The following is a 24,033-nucleotide window of genomic DNA, read 5'->3' on the forward strand; positions in this document are numbered from 1 at the left end:
ATACAAGTACAAACAACTTCAAGCTACATGTTATTTTGACAGAGGTAATAAACTGTCCATTGATCAACACAGCAATTGATAAAACAAGTCCTAGTTTGAAACACAAGTGGTTCTGAGCTTACGTCAATATTGCACAGGTAAGCTAATCAATCCAAATGTATTCCAATCACTCACGTTTATTTGTAAAGCTCTTTTTACATCAGCAGATGTCACAAAGTGCAATACAGAAACCCAGACTAAAACCCCAAACAGGGAGAAATGCAGATGTAGAAGCATGGTGGCTAGGAAAAACTCTCTAGAAGGGCAGGAACCTAGGAAGACACCTAGAGAGGAACCAGGCTCTGAGGGTGATCAGACCTCTTCTGCCTGTACCGGTTGGAGATTATAACTGTGCATAAGGCATAAGGCTAGATTCTTCTTCAAGATGTTCAAACGTCCATAGATGACCAGCAGTGTCAAATAATATTCACAGTGGTTGTAGAGGGTGCAAAAGGTCAGTACCTCAGGAGTAAATGTCAGTTGGCTTTTCATAGCCAAGCATTCAGAGGTTGAGACAGCAGGTACGGTAGAGAGAGAGAGTCAAAAACAGCAGGTCTGGGACAGGTAGCACTTCCGGTGAACAGGTCAGGGTTCCATAGCCGCAGGCAGAACAGTTGAAACTGGAACAGCAGCATGACCAGGTGGACTGGGGACAGCCAGGAGTCATCAGGCTAGGTAGTCCTGAGGCATGGTCTTAGGGCTCAGGGAGGGAGAGAGGGAAAGAGAGAATTAGAGGGATCATACTTTCACACATGACACCTGATAAGACAGGAGAATTACATCAGATATAACAGACTGACTCCAGCCCCCCAGCACATGAACTATTGCACCATAGATACTGGAGGCTGAGAAGGGGGGATCGGGGGACACAGTGACCCCGTCCGACAATACCCCTGGACAGGGCCAACCAGGCTGGATATAACCCCACCCACTATGCCAAAGCACAGCCCCCACACTACTAGATGGATATAAACAGACCACCAACTTACTACCCTGAGACCAGGCTGAGTATAGCCCACACACCACTAGAGGGATATCTACTACCCTACTACCCTACTACCCTACTACCCTACTACCCTACTACCCCTAGGCTGAGTATAGCCCCCACACCACTAGAGGGATATCTACCACCCTACTACCCTGAGACCAGGCTGAATATAGCCCCCACACCACTAGAGGGATATTTTTTATTTTTTTTATTTAACCTTTATTTAACCAGGCAAGTCAGTTAAGAACATATTCTTATTTTCAATGACGGCCTGGGAACAGTGGGTTAACTGCCTGTTCAGGGGCAGAACGACAGATTTGTACCTTGTCAGCTCAGGGGTTTGAACTCGCAACCTTCCGGTTACTAGTCCAACGCTCTAACCACTAGGCTACGCTGCCGCCCCTATCTACCACCCTACTACCCTGAGACAAGGCTGAGTATAGCCCCCACACCACTAGAGGGATATCTACCACCCTACTACCCTGAGACAAGGCTGAGTATAGCCCCCACACCACTAGAGGGATATCTACCACCCTGAGACAAGGCTGAGTATAGCCCCCACACCACTAGAGGGATATCTACCAACCACCACCCTACTACCCTGAGACAAGGCTGAGTATAGCCCCCACACCACTAGAGGGATATCTACCACCCTACTAGTGTGCGTCCTCTAATTCTCTCCTTCTCTCTTTCTTTCTCTCTCTCGGAGGACCTGAGCCCTAGGACCATGCCCCAGGACTACCTGACATGATGACTCCTTGCTGTCCCCAGTCCACCTGGCCATGCTGCTGCTCCAGTTTCAACTGTTCTGCCTTACTATTATTCAACCATGCTGGTCATTTATGAACATTTGAACATCTTGGCCACGTTCTGTTATAATCTCCACCCGGCACAGCCAGAAGAGGACTGGCCACCCCACATATGCTCTCTCTAATTCTCTCTTTCTTTCTCTCTCTTAGAGGACCTGAGCCCTAGGACCGTGCCCCAGGACTACCTGACATGATGGCTCCTTGCTGTCCCCAGTCCACCTGACTGTGCTGCTGCTCCAGTTTCAACTGTTCTGCCTTATTATTATTCGACCATGCTGGTCATTTATGAACATTTGAACATCTTGGTCATGTTCTGTTATAATCTCTACCTGGCACAGCCAGAAAAGGACTGGCCACCCCACATAGCCTGGTTCCTCTCTAGGTTTCTTCCTAGGTTTTGGCCTTTTTAGGGAGTTTTTCCTAGCCACCGTGCTTTTACACCTGCATTGTTTGCTGTTTGGGGTTTTAGGCTGGGTTTCTGTACAGCACTTTGAGATATCAGCTGATGTACGAAGGGCTATATAAATAAATTTGATTTGATTTGATTTACTACCCTGAGACAAGGCTGAGTATAGCCCCCACACCACTAGAGGGATATCTACCAACCACCACCAACTTACTACCCTGAGACCAGGCTGAGTATAGCCCCCACACCTCTAGAGGGATATCTACCACCCTACTACCCTGAGACCAGGCCGAGTATAGCCCACAAACATCTCCACCACACGGGCCCGAGGGGGCGCAAACCAGACAGGAAGATCACGTCTGTGACTGCATGGAAGAGCACTAGTAAGCCAGTTACTCAGCCCCTGTAATAGGGTCAGAGGCAGAGAATCCCAGTGGAGAGAGGGGAGACAGCCAGTCAGAGACAGCGAGGGCGGTTCCTTGCTCCAGTGCCTTTCCGTTCACCTTCACACTCCTGGGCCAGACTACACTCAATCATATGACCCACTGAAGAGATGAGTCTTCAGTACAGACTTAAAAGTTGAGACCGAGTCTGCTTCTCTCACATGGATAGGCAGACCATTCCATAAAAATGGAGCTCTATAGGAGAAAGCCCTGCCTCCAGCTGTTTGCTTAGAAATTCTAGGGACAATTAGGAGGCCTGCGTCTTGTGACCATAGCGTACGTGTAGGTATGTACGGCAGGACCAAATCAGAAAGATAGTTTGGAGCAAGCTCATGTAATGCTTTGTAGGTTAGCAGTAAAACCTTGAAATCAGCCCTTTCCTTAACAGGAAGCCAGTGTAGTGAGGCTAGCACTGGAGGAATATGATCACATTGTTTGGTTCTAGTCAGGATTCTAGCAGCAGTGTTTAGTACTAACTGAAGTTTATTTAGTGCTTTATCCGGGTAGCCGGAAAGTAGAGCATTGTAGTTGTCTAACCTAGAAGTGGCAAAAGCAATGATACATTTTACTGCAATATGTTTGGACAGAAAGTTTCTGATTTTTGCAATGTTACGTAGATGGAATAAAGCTGTCTTGATATGTTCGTCAAAAGAGAGATCAGGGTCCAGAGTAACGCCGAGGTCCTTCAGTTTTATTTGAGACGACTGGACAACCATCAAGATTAATTGTCAGATTCAACAGAAGATCTCTTTGTTTCTTGGGACCTAGAACAAACATCTCTGTTTTGTCTGAGTTTAAAAGTAGAACATTTGCCACCATCCACTTCCTTATGTCTGAAACACAGGCTTCCAGGGAAGGTAATTTTGGGGCTTCACCATGTTTCATTGAAATGTACAGCTGTGTGTTGTCCGCATAGCAGTGAAAGTTAACATTATGTTCCAGAATGACATCACCAAGAGGTAAAATATATAGTGAAAACAACAGTGGTCCTAAAACGGAGCCTTGAACACCGAAATTTACAGTTGATTTGTCAGAGGAGAAACTATCTTGTCTCATCGCTACAACTCCCGTACGGGCTCAGGAGAGACGTAGGTCGAAAGTCATGCGTCCTCCCCTACAAAACCCAACCAAGCCGCACTGCTTCTTAACACAGCGCATCCAACCCGGAAGCAAGAGGGACATTATTGATGTATACAGAGAAGAAAGTCGGCCCGAGAATTGAACCCTGTGGTACCTCCATAGAGACTGCCAGCGGTCCAGACAACAGGCCCTCCGATTTGACACACTGAACTCTATCTGACAAGTAGTTGGTGAACCAGGCGAGGCAGTCATTTGAGAAACCAAGGCTATTGAGTCTGCTGATAAGAATGCTTTTTTTAACCTTTATTTAACTAGGCAAGTCAGTTAAGAACAAATTCTTATTTTCAATGACGGCCTAGGAACAGTGGGTTAACTCCCTGTTCAGGGGCAGAATGACAGATTTGTACCTTGTCAGCTCAGGGATTTGAACTTGCAACCTTTCGGTTACTAGTCCAACGCTCTAACCACTAGGCTACCCTGAGTCGAAAGCCTTGGCCAGGTCGATGAAGACGGCTGCACAGTATTGTCTTTTATCAATGGCGGTTATGATATCGTTTAGTACCTTGAGCATGGCTGAGGTGCACCCCTGACCAGCTCGGAAACCGGATTGCACAGCGGAGAAGGTATGGTGGGATTCGAAATGGTCAGTGATCTGTTTGTTAACTTGGCTTTCGAAGACTTTAGAAAGGCAGGGCGGGACGGATATAGGTCTGTAACAGTTTGGCCACGGCAGCTTTCCAATCTTTAGGGATCTCGGACGATACGAAAGAGAGGTTGAACAGACTGGTAAATAGGGGTTGCAACAATGGCGGCGGTTTAGAAAGAGAGGGTCCAGATATTCTGAGTACAGTGACTGCAATTCAAACGCATCATGTTAATGTTACTACTTAGCTTCTGCTGGTGGAGGTCCTGATGAACCACTTCCAGATAAAGCATCATGTTAATGTTACTACTGGTTGGCTGGTGGAGGTCCTGATGAACCAAGTCCAGATAAAGCATCATGTTAATGTTACTACTGGTTGGCTGGTGGAGGTCCTGATGAACCACCATGTTAATGTTACTACTGGTTGGCTGTTGGAGGTCCTGATGAACCACGTCCAGATAAAGCATCATGTTAATGTTACTACTGGTTGGCTGGTGGAGGTCCTGATGAACCACCATGTTAATGTTACTACTGGTTGGCTGGTGGAGGTCCTGATGAACCACCATGTTAATGTTACTACTGGTTGGCTGGTGGAGGTCCTGATGAGCCATGTCCAGATAAAGCATCATGTTAATGTTACTACTGGTTGGCTGGTGGAGGTCCTAATGAACCACGTCCAGATAAAGCATCATGTTAATGTTACTACTGGTTGGCTGGTGGAGGTCCTGATGAACCACCATGTTAATGTTACTACTGGTTGGCTGGTGGAGGTCCTGATGAACCACATCCAGATAAAGCATCATGTTAATGTTACTACTGGTTGGCTGGTGGAGGTCCTGATGAACCACCATGTTAATGTTACTACTGGTTGGCTGGTGGAGGTCCTGATGAACCACCATGTTAATGTTACTACTGGTTGGCTGGTGGAGGTCCTGATGAACCACGTCCAGATAAAGCATCATGTTAATGTTACTACTGGTTGGCTGGTGGAGGTCCTGATGAACCATCATGTTAATGTTACTACTGGTTGGCTGGTGGAGGTCCTGATGAACCACCATGTTAATGTTACTACTGGTTGGCTGGTGGAGGTCCTGATGAACCACCATGTTAATGCTACTACTGGTTGGCTGGTGGAGGTCCTGATGAACCACGTCCAGATAAAGCATCATGTTAATGTTACTACTGGTTGGCTGGTGGAGGTCCTGATGAACCACATCCAGATAAAGCATCATGTTAATGTTACTACTGGTTGGCTGGTGGAGGTCCTGATGAACCACCATGTTAATGTTACTACTGGTTGGCTGGTGGAGGTCCTGATGAACCACCATGTTAATGTTACTACTGGTTGGCTGGTGGAGGTCCTGATGAACCACGTCCAGATAAAGCATCATGTTAATGTTACTACTGGTTGGCTGGTGGAGGTCCTGATGAACCACGTCCAGATAAAGGATCATGTTAATGTTACTACTGGTTGGCTGGTGGAGGTCCTGATGAACCATCATGTTAATGTTACTACTGGTTGGCTGGTGGAGGTCCTGATGAACCACCATGTTAATGTTACTACTGGTTGGCTGGTGGAGGTCCTGATGAACCACGTCCAGATAAAGCATCATGTTAATGTTACTACTGGTTGGCTGGTGGAGGTCCTGATGAACCACATCCAGATAAAGCATCATGTTAATGTTACTACTGGTTGGCTGGTGGAGGTCCTGATGAACCACGTCCAGATAAAGCGTCCGAGGGGAAAAAATTGAATGAAAAAAGTTGAGCGAGCTACAACTGTAGGACTACAACAGTAGAGCTACAATTAGAACAGTATATCTAGAACCGTAGAACTACAACTGTAGGACTACAACAGTAGAGCTACAATTAGAACAGTATATCTAGAACCGTAGAACTACAACTGTAGGACTACAACAGTAGAGCTACAATTAGAACAGTATATCTAGAACCGTAGAACTACAACTGTAGGACTACAACAGTAGAGTTACAATTAGAACAGTAAATATAGAACAGTACATCTAGAACAGTGGAACTAGAACAGTAGAACTACAATTAGAACAGTATATCTAGAACTGCAGAACTACAACTGTAGGACTACAACAGTAGAGCTACAATTAGAACAGTAAATATAGAACAGTACATCTAGAACAGTGGAACTAGAACAGTAGAACTAGAACAGTGGAACTACAATTAGAACAGTATATCTAGAACCGTAGAACTACAACTGTAGGACTACAACAGTAGAGCTACAATTAGAACAGTAAATATAGAACAGTAGAACTAGAACAGTAGAACTACAATTAGAACAGTATATCTAGAACCGTAGAACTACAACTGTAGGACTACAACAGTAGAGCTACAATTAGAACAGTAAATATAGAACAGTACATCTAGAACAGTGGAACTAGAACAATGGAACTAGAACAGTAGAACTACAATTAGAACAGTACATCTGGAACTGTAGAATTAGAACACTAGAACTCCCTGGTCAAGTCATCATGATGATACAGCTATAAGGACAGACTAGACAGTGCTTCCTCTAGCTGCCTTTGACAGCAATACTGTCAATTTACAGCACCAGTCAAAGTTTGTACAGGGTTCATTAATATTCTACAATGTAGAAAATAGTGAAAATAAAGAAAAACCCTGGAATGAGTAGATGTGTCCGAACTTTTGACTGGTACTGTATGTGTTCATGTTTGACTGTGCTTTGGAACCCTGGAATGAGTAGATGTGTCCAAACTGTTTGACTGTGCTTTGGAACCCTGGAATGAGTAGATGTGTCCAAACTGTTTGAATGTGTGTTGGTACAAGCATCAACATATGTAGGACTCATTACCTCTCACAGTGGAACCAGCAGATGGAAAGGAGATTGGAGAGATTAATCTGTGACTCAGCAGGACAGAACCACACACACACACGCGCACACGCACACATACACACATACTTATAACTAACATGGCGGTGGTGTAATAATACAACTGGGTTACTGGATGGTAATAATTAGCAAACACGTTGGGCCCCAGCTATGGAAACACGTCAATACCCCAAACACTGTGGAGAGATGAGAGGGGGGGGGGGGAGAGGGGAGAGGGGGAGCGGAGAGAGGGGGGGAGAGGGGGAGAGTGAGAGACAGAGACAGGGAGAGAGAGCGGGGGGAGAGTGAGAGACAGGGAGAGAGAGCGGGGGGGAGAGTGAGAGTCAGAGAGAGGGAGAGAGAGGGGGGGGGAGAGGGGGAAGAGAGAGTGGGGGGAGAGGGGGAAGTGTTGAGAGGGGGGCGGAGAGAGAGAGAGAGGGGGGAGAGGGGGAAGAGAGAGAGGGGGGGGGAGAGGGAGAGAGAGAGAGAGAGAACACGTAGAACAGAGTAGGGCCATCTGGCCTCTGCTATGGAAACATGTCTATACCCCAAACACTGTGGAGAGATGAGAGGGGAGAGAGAGAGGGGGGAGAGAGAGAGAGAATGGGGGGGAGAGAGAGGGGGAGCGGAGAGAGGGAGAGGAGAGAGACAGGGGGTGGAGAGAGAGAGAGACAGAGAGAGGGGGGGAGAACACGTAGAACAGAGTAGGGCCATCTGGCCTCTGCTATGGCAACATGTCTATACCCCAAACAGTGTGGAGAGATGAGAGGGGAGAGGGGGGGGAGAGTGAAACAGAGGGGGAGGGGGAGAGAAAGAGAGGGGGGAGAGAAAGAGGAGGAGAGAGAGAGGGGGGGGGGTCATTTTGATAAACTCCCATTGGGTGAAATACCACAGTGTGGAATCACAACAGCAAGGTTTGTGACCTGTTGCCACAAGAAAAGGGCAACCTGTGAAGAACAAACACCATTGTAAATACAACCCATATTTAAGTTTATTTATTTTCCCTTTTGTACTTTAACTATTTGCACATTTGAAATGTCTATTCCTTTGAAACGTTTTTGATTGAATATTTAACTTTTGTTTATTATCTATTTCACTTGCTTTAGCAATGTTAACATGTTTCCCATGCCAATAAAGCCCTTTTCATTGAATTGAATTGAACTGAGAGACAGAGAGAATTGGTATAAAATATATAGAGTACTGTACACACTACAATTACTTACAGTGCATTCGGAAAGTATTCAGAGCCCTTGACTTTTTCCATATGTTGTACGTTACAGCCTTATTCTAAAATGTATTAAATATGTTTTTCCCCTCATCAATCTACACACAATATCCCATAATAACATCACAATACCCCATAATGACATCACAATATCCCATAATAACATCACAATACCCCATAATGACATCACAATACATTTACATTTAAGTCATTTAGCAGACGCTCTTATCCAGAGCGACTTACAAATTGGTGCATTCACCTTATGACATCCAGTGGAACAGTCACTTTACGATAGTGCATCTAAATCTTAAAGGGGGGGGGGAATACTTATCCTATCCTAGGTATTCCTTAAAGAGGTGGGGTTTCAGGTGTCTCCGGAAGGTGGTGATTGACTCCGCTGTCCTGGCGTCGTGAGGGAGTTTGTTCCACCATTGGGGGGCCAGAGCAGCGAACAGTTTTGACTGGGCTGAGCGGGAGCTGTACTTCCTCAGTGGTAGGGAGGCGAGCAGGCCAGAGGTGGATGAACGCAGTGCCCTTGTTTGGGTGTAGGGCCTGATCAGAGCCTGGAGGTACTGAGGTGCCGTTCCCCTCACAGCTCCGTAGGCAAGCACCATGGTCTTGTAGCGGATGCGAGCTTCAACTGGAAGCCAGTGGAGAGAACGGAGGAGCGGGGTGACGTGAGAGAACTTAGGAAGGTTGAACACCAGACGGGCTGCGGCGTTCTGGATGAGTTGAAGGGGTTTAATGGCACAGGCAGGGAGCCCAGCCAACAGCGAGTTGTAGTAATCCAGACGGGAGATGACAAGTGCCTGGATTAGGACCTGCGCCGCTTCCTGTGTGAGGCAGGGTCGTACTCTGCGGATGTTGTAGAGCATGAACCTACAGGAACGGGCCACCGCCTTGATGTTGGTTGAGAACGACAGGGTGTTGTCCAGGATCACACCAAGGTTCTTAGCGCTCTGGGAGGAGGACACAATGGAGTTGTCAACCGTGATGGCGAGATCATGGAACGGGCAGTCCTTCCCGGGAGGAAGAGCAGCTCCGTCTTGCCGAGGTTCAGCTTGAGGTGGTGATCCGTCATCCACACTGATATGTCTGCCAGACATGCAGAGATGCGATTTGCCACCTGGTCATCAGAAGGGGGAAAGGAGAAGATTAGTTGTGTGTCGTCTGCATAGCAATGATAGGAGAGACCATGTGAGGTTATGACAGAGCCAAGTGACTTGGTGTATAGCGAGAATAGGAGAGGGCCTAGAACAGAGCCCTGGGGACACCAGTGGTGAGAGCGCGTGGTGAGGAGACAGATTCTCGCCACGCCACCTGGTAGGAGCGACCTGTCAGTTAGGACGCAATCCAAGCGTGGGCCGCGCCGGAGATGCCCAACTCGGAGAGGGTGGAGAGGAGGATCTGATGGTTCACAGTATCGAAGGCAGCCGATAGATCTAGAAGGATGAGAGCAGAGGAGAGAGAGTTAGCTTTAGCAGTGCGGAGCGCCTCCGTGATACAGAGGAGAGCAGTCTCAGTTGAATGACTAGTCTTGAAACCTGACTGATTTGGTCATTCAGAGAGAGATAGCGGGAGAGCTGGCCAAGGACGGCACGTTCAAGAGTTTTGGAGAGAAAAGAAAGAAGGGATACTGGTCTGTAATTGTTGACATCGGAGGGATCGAGTGTAGGTTTTTTCAGAAGGGGTGCAACTCTCGCTCTCTTGAAGACGGAAGGGACGTAGCCAGCGGTCAGTGATGAGTTGATGAGCGAGGTGAGGTAAGGGAGAAGGTCTCCGGAAATGGTCTGGAGAAGAGGGGAGGGGATAGGGTCAAGCGGGCAGGTTGTTGGGCGGCCGGCCGTTACAAGACGCGAGATTTCATCTGGAGAGAGAGGGGAGAAAGAGGTCAGAGCACAGGGTAGGGCAGTGTGAGCAGAACCAGCGGTGTCGTTTGACTTAGCAAACGAGGATCGGATGTCGTCGACCTTCTTTTCAAAATGGTTGACGGAGTCGTCTGCAGAGAGGGAGGAGGGGGGAGGGGGAGGAGGATTCAGGAGGGAGGAGAAGGTGGCAAAGAGCTTCCTAGGGTTAGAGGCAGATGCTTGGAATTTAGCGTGGTAGAAAGTGGCTTTAGCAGCAGAGACAGAGGAGGAAAATGTAGAGAGGAGGGAGTGAAAGGATGCCAGGTCCGCAGGGAGGCGAGTTTTCCTCCATTTCCGCTCGGCTGCCCGGAGCCCTGTTCTGTGAGCTCGCAATGAGTCATCGAGCCACGGAGCGGGAGGGGAGGACCGAGCCGGCCTGGAGGATAGGGGACATAGAGAGTCAAAGGATGCAGAGAGGGAGGAGAGGAGGGTTGAGGAGGCAGAATCAGGAGATAGGTTGGAGAAGGTTTGAGCGGAGGGAAGAGATGATAGGATGGAAGAGGAGAGAGTAGCGGGGGAGAGAGAGCGAAGGTTGGGACGGCGCGATACCATCCAAGTAGGGGCAGTGTGGGAGGTGTTGGATGAGAGCGAGAGGCAAAAGGATACAAGGTAGTGGTCGGAGACTTGGAGGGGAGTTGCAGTGAGGTTAGTGGAAGAACAGCATCTAGTAAAGATGAGGTCGAGCGTATTGCCTGCCTTGTGAGTAGGGGGGGAAGGTGAGAGGGTGAGGTCAAAAGAGGAGAGGAGTGGAAAGAAGGAGGCAGAGAGGAATGAGTCAAAGGTAGACGTGGGGAGGTTAAAGTCGCCCAGAACTGTGAGAGGTGAGCCGTCCTCAGGAAAGGAGCTTATCAAGGCATCAAGCTCATTGATGAACTCTCCGAGGGAACCTGGAGGGCGATAAATGATAAGGATGTTAAGCTTGAAAGGGCTGGTAACTGTGACAGCATGGAATTCAAAGGAGGCGATAGACAGATGGGTAAGGGGAGAAAGAGAGAATGACCACTTGGGAGAGATGAGGATCCCGGTGCCACCACCCCGCTGACCAGAAGCTCTCGGGGTGTGCGATAACACGTGGGCGGACGAAGAGAGAGCAGTAGGAGTAGCAGTGTTGTCTGTGGTGATCCATGTTTCCGTTAGTGCCAAGAAGTCGAGGGACTGGAGGGAGGCATAGGCTGAGATGAACTCTGCCTTGTTGACCGCAGATCGGCAATTCCAGAGGCTACCGGAGACCTGGAACTCCACGTGGGTCGTGCACGCTGGGACCACCAGATTAGGGTGGCCGCGGCCACGCGGTGTGGAGCGTTTGTATGGTCTGTGCAGAGAGGAGAGAACAGGGATAAACAGACACATAGTTAACAGGCTACAGAAGAGGCTACGCTAATGCAAAGGAGATTGGAATGACAAGTGGACTACACGTCTCGAATGTTCAGAAAGTTAAGCTACGTAGCAAGAATCTTATTGACTAAAATGATTAAAATGATACAGTACTGCTGAAGTAGGCTAGCTGGCAGTGGGTGCGTTGTTGACACTACACTAATCAAGTCGTTCCGTTGAGTGTAATAGTTTCTACAGTGCTGCTATTCGGGGGCTAGCTGGCTAGCTAGTAGTGTTGTTTACGTTACGTTGCGTTAAAAGAACGACAATAGCTGGCTAGCTAACCTAGAAAATCGCTCTAGACTACACAATTATCTTTGATACAAAGACGGCTATGTAGCTAGCTACGTAGCTAGCTACGATCAAACAAATCAAACCGTTGTACTGTAATGAAATGAAATGAAAATGTGATACTACCTGTGAATGCGACCGGGTTGTTGAGTTCTATTCAGAAGACGTTGGCTAACAATACCCCATAATGACATCACAATACACCATAATAACAAAGCAAAACAGGTTTTTAGACAAATTTATGAGATTTTTTGTTGTTGAGGGATGACAGTTTGTTTTCATGAGCTTGGCCTTATTTCTATTACAACATGTTGGATGACTGTCATTCATATTCACCCAGCTCAATGTAACAGTGATAGGTTTAGGTTACTGTCATTCATATTCACCCAGCTCAATGTAACAGTGATAGGTTTAGGTTACTGTCATTCATATTCCATTCACCCAGCTCAATGTAACAGTGACAGGTTTAGGTTACTGTCATTCATATTCACCCAGCTCAATGTAACAGTGATAGGTTTAGGTTACTGTCATTCATATTCCATTCACCCAGCTCAATGTAACAGTGACAGGTTTAGGTTACTGTCATTCATATTCCATTCACCCAGTTCAATGTAACAGTGACAGGTTTAAGTTACTGTCATTCATATTCTAGTCACCCAGTTCAATGTAACAGTGATAGGTTTAGGTTACTGTCATTCATATTCACCCAGCTCAATGTAACAGTAATAGGTTTAGGTTACTGTCATTCATATTCCATTCACCCAGTTCAATGTAACAGTGACAGGTTTAGGTTACTGTCATTCATATTCACCCAGTTCAATGTAACAGTGATAGGTTTAGGTTACTGTCATTCATATTCACCCAGCTCAATGTAACTGTGATAGGTTTAGGTTACTGTCATTCATATTCACCCAGTTCAGTGATAGGTTTAGGTTACTGTCATTCATAATCATCCATTTCAGTGATAGGTTTAGGTTACTGTCATTCATATTCACCCAGTTCAATGTAACAGTGATAGGTTTAGGTTACTGTCATTCATATTCACCCAGTTCAATGTAACAGTGATAGGTTTAGGTTACTGTCATTCATATTCACCCAGTTCAATGTAACAGTGATAGGTTTAGGTTACTGTCATTCATATTCACCCAGTTCAATGTAACAGTGATAGGTTTAGGTTACTGTCATTCATATTCACCCAGTTCAATGTAACAGTGATAGGTTTAGGTTACTGTCATTCATATTCCAGTCACCCAGTTCAATGTAACAGTAATAGGTTTAGGTTACTGTCATTCATATTCCATTCACCCAGCTCAATGTAACAGTGACAGATTCAGGCTATGACATGATACTCAAATGTTCCCTATACCCATCATGAAGTTGCTACAACCTAGTGAGAGAGAGAAGAGCCCCAGTGTGTTCTGGGAGATGAGATGTTGTTTTACCCAGGAGTCTCCTCCATAATAATCTGAGCATGAAGGGTCTCTCACACACACTATTTTTCCATATCCCCAGTAGGGTTTCTCTCTGGGAGATATGCAGCTCTATTTAACGCCAGACAGACAGGTAAAATATGGTTCCTGTCTCTCACACACACACACACACACACACACACACACACACACACACACACACACACACACACACACACACACACACACACACACACACACACACACACACACACACACACACACACACACACACACACACACACACACACACACACACACACACACACACACACTCTCTCTCTTGCATTGTAACGCTTAACTGATGTGGGATGTTACTGTGGATCTATCTGACAAGGATTCTGAGGAGGAGTTGGGACATCAGGACACTGAGGAGGAGTTGGGACATTAAAACAGGACACTGAGGAGGAGTTGGGACATCAGGACACTGAGGAGGAGTTGGGACGTCAGGACACTGAGGAGGAGTTGGGACGTCAGGACACTGAGGAGGAGTTGGGACGTCAGGACACTGAGGAGGAGTTGGGACGTTAAAACAGGACACTGAGGAAGAGTTGGGATGTCAGGACACTGAGGAAGAGTTGGGACGTCAGGACACTGAGGAGGAGTTGGGACATTAAAACAGGACACTGAGGAGGAGTTGGGACATTAAAACAGGACACTGAGGAGGAGTTGGGACATTAAAACAGGACACTGAGGAGGAGTTGGGACGTCAGGACACTGAGGAGGAGTTGAGGACACTGAGGGAGTTGGGACGTCAGGACACTGAGGAAGAGTTGGGACGTCAGGACACTGAGGAGGAGTTGGGACATTAAAACAGGACACTGAGGAGGAGTTGGGACATTAAAACAGGACACTGAGGAGGAGTTGGGACATTAAAACAGGACACTGAGGAGGAGTTGGGACGTTAAAACAGGACACTGAGGAGGAGTTGGGACATTAAAACAGGACCCTGAGGAGGAGTTGGGACGTTAAAACAGGACACTGAGGAGGAGTTGGGACGTCAGGACACTGAGGAAGAGTTGGGACGTCAGGACACTGAGGAGGAGTTGGGACATTTGATGCAGGTAGGTCCAATGTTAGTTTGTAACATTTCTCTGCTGTTCGTGTCACTGTTTCTATAAGCAACAGAGACCATTAAATATGTTATTTATCAGTCTACAGTGCATTCGGAAAGTGTTCAGACCCCTTGACTTTTTTCATATTTTGATACGTTACAGCCTTATTCGAAAATGTATTAAATCGTTTTCCCCTCATCAATCTACACACAATATCCCATAATGACAAAGCAAAAACAGGTTTTTAGACATTTTTCCAAAGTATACAATAAAAAAAGATGCAATATCACATTTACATAAATATTTAGACCTGTTATGCAGGTGAATGAGGACCCAAAAGCGACTTGGCGAAAACAGAGTCTTTAATCCAGTAAAGTAAATATACAATCATAAAGCACAATTCCACTCGTAATGACGAGAACAGACTGGAGACTCGATCATGAACTGCAGGTTGCCTCGGGAAGGCACTTGACCGTAGCAGACTCAGACACCTGCTCACCACGCAGCATCTGAGGGAAACACGACACGACAGGGCGATACACAGACACAGCACGGTGAACAATAGACAAGGATCCGACAGGGCAGAAACGGAAAACAAGGGGAGAAATAGGGACTCCAATCAGGGGAAAAGATAGGGAACAGGCGCGGGAAGACCAAATGACTGACTAGGGGAACAGGAACAGCTGGGAGCAGGAACGGAACGACAGAGAGAAGAGAGAGAGGGAGGGAGAGAGAAAAAGGGGAACAAACCCAAAAAGACCAGCAGGGGGAAAACGAACAGAAGGAAAAGCAAAATGACAAGACAATACAAGACAAAACATGACAGCACCCCCCCACCCACCGAGCGCCTCCTGGCGCACTCGAGGAGGACTCCTGGCGGCAACGGAGGAAATCATCAATAAGTGAACGGTCCAGCACGTCCCGAGACGGAACCCAACTCCTCTCCTCAGGACCGTAACCCTCCCAATCCACTAAGTATTGGTGACCCCGTCCCCGAGAGAACGCATGTCCATGATCCTACGTACCTTGTAAATAGGTGCGCTCTCGACAAGGACGGGAGGGGGGGAGGGAAGACGAACGGGGGTGCGAAGAAAGGGCTTGACACAGGAGACATGGAAGACAGGATGGACGCGACGAAGATGTCGCGGAAGAAGCAGTCGCACAGCGACAGGATTGACGACCTGGGAGACACGGAACGGACCAATGAACCGCGGAGTCAACTTACGAGAAGCTGTCGTAAGAGGAAGGTTGCGAGTGGAAAGCCACACTCTCTGGCCGCAACAATACCTTGGACTCTTAATCCTACGTTTATTGGCGGCTCTCACAGTCTGTGCCCTGTAACGGCAAAGTGCAGACCTCACCCTCCTCCAGGTGCGCTCACAACGTTGGACAAACGCTTGAGCGGAGGGAACGCTGGACTCGGCAAGCTGGGATGAGAACAGAGGAGGCTGGTAACCCAGACTACTCTGAAACGGAGATAACCCGGTAGCAGACGAAGGAAGCGAGTTGTGAGCGTATTCTGCCCAGGGAGCTGTTCTGCCCAAGACGCAGGGTTTCTGAAAGAAAGGCTGCGTAGTATGCGACCAATCGTCTGATTGGCCCTCTCTGCTTGACCGTTAGACTGGGGATGAAACCCGGAAGAGAGACTGACGGACGCACCAATCAAACGACAGAACTCCCTCCAAAACTGTGACGTGAATTGCGGGCCTCTGTCTGAAACGGCGTCTAACGGGAGGCCATGAATTCTGAACACATTCTCGATGATGATTTGTGCCGTCTCCTTAGCGGAAGGAAGTTTAGCGAGGGGAATGAAATGTGCCGCCTTAGAGAACCTATCGACAACCGTAAGAATCACAGTCTTCCCCGCAGACAAAGGCAGACCGGTAATGAAGTCTAGGGCGATGTGAGACCATGGTCGAGAAGGAATGGGGAGCGGTCTGAGACGACCGGCAGGAGGAGAGTTACCTGACTTAGTCTGCGCGCAGTCTGAACAAGCAGCCACGAAACGGCGCGTGTCACGCTCCTGAGTCGGCCACCAAAAGCGCTGGCGAATAGACGCAAGAGTGCCTCGAACACCGGGATGACCAGCTAACTTGGCAGAGTGAGCCCACTGAAGAACAGCCAAACGAGTGGAAACAGGAACGAAAAGAAGGTTACTAGGACAAGCGCGCGGCGACGCAGTGTGCGTGAGTGCTTGCTTAACCTGTCTTTCAATTCCCCAGACTGTCAACCCGACAACACGCCCATAAGGAAGAATCCCCTCGGGATCAGTAGAAGCCACAGAAGAACTAAAAAGACGGGATAAGGCATCAGGCTTGGTGTTCTTGCTACCCGGACGGTAAGAAATCACAAACTCGAAACGAGCGAAAAACAACGCCCAACGAGCTTGACGAGCATTAAGTCGTTTGGCAGAACGGATGTACTCAAGGTTCTTATGGTCTGTCCAAACGACAAAAGGAACGGTCGCCCCCTCCAACCACTGTCGCCATTCGCCTAGGGCTAAGCGGATGGCGAGCAGTTCGCGGTTACCCACATCATAGTTGCGTTCAGATGGCGACAGGCGATGAGAAAAATAAGCGCAAGGATGAACCTTATCGTCAGACTGGAAGCGCTGGGATAGAATGGCTCCCACGCCTACCTCTGAAGCGTCAACCTCGACAATGAATTGTCTAGTGACGTCAGGAGTAACGAGGATAGGAGCGGACGTAAAACGTTCTTTTAGAAGATCAAAAGCTCCCTGGGCGGAACCGGACCACTTAAAACACGTCTTGACAGAAGTAAGAGCTGTGAGAGGGGCAGCAACTTGACCGAAATTACGAATGAAACGCCGATAGAAATTAGCGAAACCTAGAAAGCGCTGCAACTCGACACGTGACCTTGGAACGGGCCAATCACTGACAGCTTGGACCTTAGCGGAATCCATCTGAATGCCTTCAGCGGAAATAACGGAACCGAGAAAAGTAACGGAGGAGACATGAAAAGAACACTTCTCAGCCTTCACGTAGAGACAATTCTCTAAAAGGCGCTGTAGAACACGTCGAACGTGCTGAACATGAATCTCGAGTGACGGTGAAAAAAATCAGGATATCGTCAAGATAGACAAAAACAAAGATGTTCAGCATGTCTCTCAGAACATCATTAACTAATGCCTGAAAAACAGCTGGCGCATTGGCGAGACCAAACGGCAGAACCCGGTACTCAAAATGCCCTAACGGAGTGTTAAACGCCGTTTTCCACTCGTCCCCCTCTCTGATGCGCACGAGATGGTAAGCGTTACGAAGGTCCAACTTAGTAAAGCACCTGGCTCCCTGCAGAATCTCGAAGGCTGATGACATAAGGGGAAGCGGATAACGATTCTTAACCGTTATGTCATTCAGCCCTCGATAATCCACGCAAGGGCGCAGAGTACCGTCCTTCTTCTTAACAAAAAAAAACCCCGCCCCGGCCGGAGAGGAAGAAGGCACTATGGTACCGGCGTCAAGAGACACAGACAAATAATCCTCGAGAGCCTTACGTTCGGGAGCCGACAGAGAGTATAGTCTACCCCGAGGAGGAGTGGTCCCCGGAAGGAGATCAATACTACAATCATACGACCGGTGAGGAGGAAGGGAGTTGGCTCGGGACCGACTGAAGACCGTGCGCAGATCATGATATTCCTCCGGCACTCCTGTCAAATCGCCAGGTTCCTCCTGAGAAGTGGGGACAGAAGAAACGGGAGGGATGGCAGACATTAAACACTTCACATGACAAGAAACGTTCCAGGATAGGATAGAATTACTAGACCAATTAATAGAAGGATTATGACATACTAGCCAGGGATGACCCAAAACAACAGGTGTAAAAGGTGAACGAAAAATCAAAAAAGAAATAGTCTCACTGTGGTTACCAGATACTGTGAGGGTTAAAGGTAGTGTCTCAAATCTGATACTGGGAAGATGACTACCATCTAAGGCGAACATGGGCGTAGGCTTGTCTAACTCTCTGAAAGGAATGTCATGTTTCCGAGCCCATGCTTCGTCCATGAAACAACCCTCAGCCCCAGAGTCTATCAAGGCACTGCATGTAGCACCCGAACCGGTCCAGCGTAGATGGACCGACAAAGTAGTACAGGATCTAGATGGAGAGACCTGAGTAGTAGCGCTCACCAGTAGCCCTCCGCTTACTGATGAGCTCTGGCTTTTACTGGACATGAATTAACAAAATGTCCAGCAAGTCCGCAATAGAGGCACAGGCGGTTGGTGATCCTCCGTTCCCTCTCCTTAGTCGAGATGCGAATACCTCCCAGCTGCATGGGCTCAGTCTCTGAGCCAGAGGAGGGAGATGGTTGCGATGCGGAGCAGGGAAACACCGTTGACACGAGCTCTCTACCACGAGCCTGGTGACGAAGATCTACCCGTCGTTCTATGCGGATGGCGAGAGCAATCAAAGAGTCCACACTTGAAGGAACCTCCCGGGAGAGAATCTCATCTTTAACCACTGCGTGGAGTCCCTCCAGAAAACGAGCGAGCAGCGCCGGCTCGTTCCACTCACTAGAGGCAGCAAGAGTGCGAAACTCAATAGAGTAATCCGTTATGGATCGATCACCTTGGCATAGGGAAGCCAGGGCCCTAGAAGCCTCCCTACCAAAAACTGAACGGTCAAAAACCCGAATCATCTCCTCTTTAAAGTTCTGGTAATTGTTAGAGCAATCAGCCCTTGCCTCCCAGATAGCTGTGCCCCACTCTCGAGCCCGGCCAGTAAGGAGTGAAATGACGTAAGCAACCCGAGCTCTCTCTCTAGAGTATGTGTTGGGTTGGAGAGAGAACACAATATCACACTGGGTGAGAAAGGAGCGGCACTCCGTGGGCTGCCCGGAGTAGCAAGGTGGGTTATTAACCCTAGGTTCCGGAGGCTCGGCAGGCCAGGAAGTAACAGGTGGCACGAGCCGAAGACTGGAACTGTCCAGAGAGGTCGGAAACCTGAGCGGCCAGGTTCTCCACGGCATGGCGAGCAGCAGACAATTCCTGCTCGTGTCTGCCGAGCATGGCTCCTTGGATCTCGACGGCAGTGTTACGAGCGTCTGTAGTTGCTGAGTCCATTCTTTGCGGATCCTTCTGTTATGCAGGTGAATGAGGACCCAAAAGCGACTTGGCGAAAACAGAGTCTTTAATCCAGTAAAGTAAATATACAATCATAAAGCACAATTCCACTCGTAATGACGAGAACAGACTGGAGACTCGATCATGAACTGCAGGTTGCCTCGGGAAGGCACTTGACCGTAGCAGACTCAGACACCTGCTCACCACGCAGCATCTGAGGGAAACACGACACGACAGGGCGATACACAGACACAGCACGGTGAACAATAGACAAGGATCCGACAGGGCAGAAACGGAAAACAAGGGGAGAAATAGGGACTCCAATCAGGGGAAAAGATAGGGAACAGGCGCGGGAAGACCAAATGACTTACTAGGGGAACAGGAACAGCTGGGAGCAGGAACGGAACGACAGAGAGAAGAGAGAGAGGGAGGGAGAGAGAAAAAGGGGAACGAACCCAAAAAGACCAGCAGGGGGAAAACGAACAGAAGGAAAAGCAAAATGACAAGACAATACAAGACAAAACATGACAAGACCCTTTACTCAGTACTTTGTTAAATCACCTTTGGCAGCGCTTACAGCCTCGAGTCTTCTTGGGTATGACGCTACAAGCTTGGCAGCGATTACAGGTTACTGTCATTCATATTCACCCAGATCAATGTAACAGTGACAGGTTTAGGTTACTGTCATTCATATTCACCCAGTTCAATGTAACAGTGACAGGTTTAGGTTACTGTCATTCATATTCACCCAGTTCAATGTAACAGTGATAGGTTTAGGTTACTGTCATTCATATTCACCCAGTTCAATGTAACAGTGATAGGTTTAGGTTACTGTCATTCATATTCCATTCACCCAGCTCAATGTAACAGTAATAGGTTTAGGTTACTGTCATTCATATTCACCCAGTTCAATGTAACAGTGACAGGTTTAGGTTACTGTCATTCATATTCACCCAGCTCAATGTAACAGTGACAGATTCAGGCTATGACATGATACTCAAATGTTCCCTATACCCATCATGAAGTTGCTACAACCTAGTGAGAGACAGAGAGAGAGAAGAGCCCCAGTGTGTTCTGGGAGATGAGATGTTGTTTTACCCAGGAGTCTCCTCCATAATAATCTGAGCATGAAGGGTCTCACACACACAATTTTTCCATATCCCCAGTAGGGTTTCTCTCTGGGAGATATGCAGCTCTACTTAACGCCAGACAGACAGGTAAAATATGGTTTCTGTCTCTCTCACACACACACACACACACACACACACACACACACACACACACACACACACACACACACACACACACACACACACACACACACACACACACACACACACACACACACACACACACACACACACACACACACACACACACACACACACACACAACTCTCTCTCTCTTGCATTGTAACGCTTAACTGATGTGGGATGTTACTGTGGATCTATCTGACAAGGATTCTGAGGAGGAGTTGGGATGTTAAAACAGGACACTGAGGAGGAGTTGGGACGTCAGGACACTGAGGAGGAGTTGGGACATTAAAACAGGACACTGAGGAGGAGTTGGGACATTAAAACAGGACACTGAGGAGGAGTTGGGACATTAAAACAGGACACTGAGGAGGAGTTGGGACGTCAGGACACTGAGGAGGAGTTGGGACGTCAGGACACTGAGGAGGAGTTGGGACGTCAGGACACTGAGGAGGAGTTGGGACGTCAGGACACTGAGGAGGAGTTGGGACGTTAAAACAGGACACTGAGGAGGAGTTGGGACATTAAAACAGGACACTGAGGAGGAGTTGGGACATTTGATGCAGGTAGGTCCAATGTTAGTTTGTAACATTTCTCTGCTGTTCGTGTCACTGTTTCTATAAGCAACAGAGACCATTAAAAATGTTATTTATCAGTCTACAGAGCATTCGGAAAGTGTTCAGACCCCTTGACTTTTTTCATATTTTAATGTATTAAATCGTTTTCCCCTCATCAATCTACACACAATATCCCATAATGACAAAGCAAAAACAGGTTTTTAGACATTTTTCCAAAGTATACAATAAAAAAAGATGCAATATCACATTTACATAAATATTTAGACCCTTTACTCAGTACTTTGTTAAAGCACCTTTGGCAGCGCTTACAGCCTCGAGTCTTCTTGAGTATGATGCTACAAGCTTGGCAGCGCTAACAGCCTCGAGTCTTCTTGGGTATGACGCCACAAGCTTGGCAGCGATTACAGCCTCGAGTCTTCTTGGGTATGACGCTACAAGCTTGGCAGCGATTACAGCCTCGAGTCTTCTTGGGTATGACGCTACAAGCTTGGCAGCGCTTACAGCCTCGAGTCTTCTTGGGTATGACGCTACAAGCTTGGCACATGTATTTGGGGAGTTTCTCCCATTCTTCTCTGTAGATCAGTGTCGTTTAAGATGAGGGAGGACAATTATTTTTTTCATTAGCATGTGCTTATTTCTGTTGCAGTATATTGGGGGACTGTCATTCATAATCCATCTCAATGCAACAGTGATTGGTTTAGGCTACGACATGATACTCAAATGACCCCTAAACCATCATGAGGTTTCTACGACCTGAGCTATTTATGTATTTATTTCACCTTTATTTAACCAGGTATTTATATATATAACCCTTTAATTAACCAGGTATTTATATATATAACCCTAACCCTTTACTTAACCAGGTATTTATATATATATATATATAACCCTAACCCTTTATTAAACCAGGTATTTATATATATATAACCCTAACCCTTTATTTAACCAGGTATTTATATATATAACCCTAACCCTTTATTTAACCAGGTATTTATATATATAACCCTAACCCTTTATTTAACCAGGTATTTATATATCCAATTTGTAAGTCGCTCTGGATAAGAGCGTCTGCTAAATGACTTAAATGTAAATGTAAATGTATATAACCCTAACCCTTTATTTAACCAGGTATTTATATATATTTTACCCTATCCCTTTATTTAACCAGTGTCGTGTCTTTGGCTATGCCGGATTAAGTGATATGACATGCTATTCTATAAAATAATTTATCCGTAATTAATATCACCCGATTGAGCTAATCATGTATATGTAATTAACTAGAGAGTCTGGCACCACAAAATAATATTTATAGAGTTATCTTATAGAGTTATCTTAAAAGACCGAGTAATATTTTACATCAATAGCAGTCAATATCAATCGTCATCTTAATTCAGTCTCATCTGAAAGTTGTAAATTCTTGCACGAACCCTGGCTAACAATTTGAATCAGCAATACAAAATTGGGTTTAATTATTTATTTACTAAATACCTAACTAATCACACAGAATTACACATAAACATAATTAAAACATAACTTGATTACAAATGATGTCATAAAGGAAAACATCCCTAGTGGGCGGAACAGATATGACAGCTTGTTACACAAAAGAAAAGGGGCTGGGTTTGAGTGAAAGAGCGGGAAGATAGGAACAAAGGCGAAGCTGTGCTATCGTAAATACAGTATCGTATGCATTCTAAATTACCGGCCATTTGGAAAAGGGAAATGCAATAAATATTTACTCTGAGCTGCGCTTCGGTAGGTTGGTGGTAGATGGAAGGCCGTGTTGCCAAACCGAGTCCTTTGAAGAATGTCTCTGGTTGTCAACAATTGGATACATTGTAGTAACGTCGTTGGGTGATAGATGGGATACTCTGTCTGTTCCTTCCTAACCCTTTTTGCATCTGCTGTTGCTTACTCAACGGCTAGGAGGTATCACTTCTGTACTGAATAAGAGTTCAAAGTTCATACAATTCGCAACTAAAGCTCACGCTGATGTTGGCTTCGTTCTGTAGTTATTGGCTCGGGTGGTTGTTGTCCTTGATGATCTTTATGGCCTTCCTGTGACATCGGGTGGTGTAGGTGTCCTGGAGGGCACCTGCCCCCGGTGATGCGTTGTGCAGACCTCACTACCACTGTTGTGTCGTCCGCAAACTTGATGATTGAGTTGGAGGCGTGCGTGGCCACGCAGTCGTGGGTGAACAGGGAGTACAGGAGAGGGCTCAGAACGCACCCTTGTGGGGCCCCAGTGTTGAGGATCAGCGGGGTGGAGATCTTGTTGCCTACCCCCACCACCTGGGGACGGCCCGTCAGGAAGTCCAGTACCCAGTTGCACAGGGCGGGGTCGAGACCCAGGGTCTCGAGCTTGATGACGAGCTTGGAGGGCACTATGGTGTTAAATGCCGAGCTGTAGTCGATGAACAGCATTCTCACATAGGTATTCCTCTTGTCCAGATGGGTTAGGGCAGTGTGCAGTGTGGTTGAGATTGCATCTGGACCTATTTGGGACCTATTTGGGCGGTAAGCAAGTTGGAGTGG

General features: G+C 47.1%; 1 protein-coding gene across 2 annotated transcripts in view; it reads left to right on the plus strand.

Moving 5' to 3' along the window:
- The first annotated feature begins 21,161 nt into the window (after positions 1-21,161).
- The window catches only part of LOC124020951 (thrombospondin-2-like), a 77,473-nt gene continuing 74,601 nt past the window's right edge, over positions 21,162-24,033 (plus strand). For both annotated transcript variants that reach the window (XM_046336266.1, XM_046336267.1), the window contains exon 1: positions 21,162-21,486. The gene's annotated coding sequence lies outside the window, so the exon portion shown is untranslated. The remainder of the gene's footprint in view (positions 21,487-24,033) is intronic.

The sequence above is a fragment of the Oncorhynchus gorbuscha genome, unplaced genomic scaffold (genome assembly GCF_021184085.1).
Source record: "Oncorhynchus gorbuscha isolate QuinsamMale2020 ecotype Even-year unplaced genomic scaffold, OgorEven_v1.0 Un_scaffold_1005, whole genome shotgun sequence".
In the NCBI taxonomy this organism is placed as follows: domain Eukaryota; kingdom Metazoa; phylum Chordata; class Actinopteri; order Salmoniformes; family Salmonidae; genus Oncorhynchus; species Oncorhynchus gorbuscha.